This window comes from Orycteropus afer, unplaced genomic scaffold (genome assembly GCF_000298275.1).
Source record: "Orycteropus afer afer isolate SDZICR_OR568_19922 unplaced genomic scaffold, OryAfe1.0 scaffold00205, whole genome shotgun sequence".
Lineage (NCBI taxonomy): Eukaryota > Metazoa > Chordata > Mammalia > Tubulidentata > Orycteropodidae > Orycteropus > Orycteropus afer.
The window spans coordinates 5,237,481-5,238,845 of record NW_006921792.1 but is presented as its reverse complement, the minus strand read 5'-3'; the positions used below and the strand labels follow the sequence as shown (position 1 = coordinate 5,238,845).

The 1,365-nt window shown below is 42.7% G+C and overlaps 1 pseudogene; it reads right to left on the bottom strand.

Moving 5' to 3' along the window:
* Positions 1-493: 493 nt before the first annotated feature.
* On the bottom strand, positions 494-1,061 carry LOC103203178 (annotated as a pseudogene).
* Positions 1,062-1,365: the final 304 nt, after the last annotated feature.

The window sequence follows — 1,365 nt, the reverse complement described above, 5'->3', positions numbered from 1 at the left end:
TGTTTGAGTCCATTTTTGTAGTCACTGTGTCAGTCCACAGCTTGGGGGTCCTCCTCTATCCAACCATGTTGTCCTTCTCCAGGGATAGGTCCCTCCTGTTAACATGTCTCAAATATGTGAGATGAAGTCTTGGCATTCTCACTTCTAAGGCGCATTCAGCCTTCTTCGATGACAGATTTTCTTTGTTATTCTGGCGTCCCATGGTATATTCAGTATTCTTTGCTAACACCATAATTCAAAGGCATGAATTCTTCTTTGATTTTCCTTACTCATTGTCCAGCTTTTCCTTGGTTATCAGGCAATTGAAAATATTATGGTTTGGGTCAGGCATATCTTAGTCCTCAAAGTGACATTTTTGCCTTTTAACACTTAAATGAGGTCTTTTGCAGATCTGCCCAATGCAATATGTTTTTTTCTTTTCTTTTTTTTTTTGAGAGACAGAACATCAATTTACTGGTGAGCACTGGTCAAGTGGGACAGTACTACTCTGCCTTCATGAATGCTGGGCATGTCGATTGTCCAAGGGACCATGATTGGGTATGCATTTGACTCCACAATCATCTGAGATGAGGTGCTGCTCAGCCCTGTGTCTTCAAACTCATCATCATTAAACTTGGTCAAGCCTCACCTCCTCAAGATGTGGATCTTCTGGCACCCAGAGAACTTGAACTTTGCCCTGTGTAGGGCCTCAATCATGTGATCTTTAGTTTGAAGCTTGGTGTGGATGGACATGATGGCTTGGCCAATATGGACATTGGCCACTGTACCATGTATTTTTCCAAAGGCACTTGGCTGGAGCCTGTCAGCTCCCACAGAGGAAAATATCTTATTGATATAGTTGACTTACATGTGAAAGCCATCTTCCATCTTTGCCACAACTTATCACCATGCAGTTGCTGGCCCAAATACTGGCAGTCTCCAAGTGCTTCCAAGGAGAGCTGCTCATTTTCATCCAATATCATGTGGCCACAGATTGGGAACTCATCCATTTTTACCTTTCTCCAACCCATGTCAAATATGTGGATCTTGGCATCAGAGACACCTCAGCAGATATGGGACATTCCTTCCTATGGTTGAACATCCATATCCTCTATGATGAAGAATTTACACTTCTTACTATACCCCCCCCCAAAAAAAAAAAAAATCCACTGCCATTGAGTCAATTCTGACTCATAGCAACCCTCATAGGGTGTCCAAGTCTGTAAATCTTTATGGAAGCAGACTGCCTCATCTTTCTTCTGTGGAGCAGCTAGTGGGTTCAAACTGCTGACTTTGAGGTTATTAGCTGAATGCCTTACAGCAGCGTGTGGTACTTGAATGCCATACTTGGTATGGTTTATTTAGCCATAGCCTTTGTAACTCCCT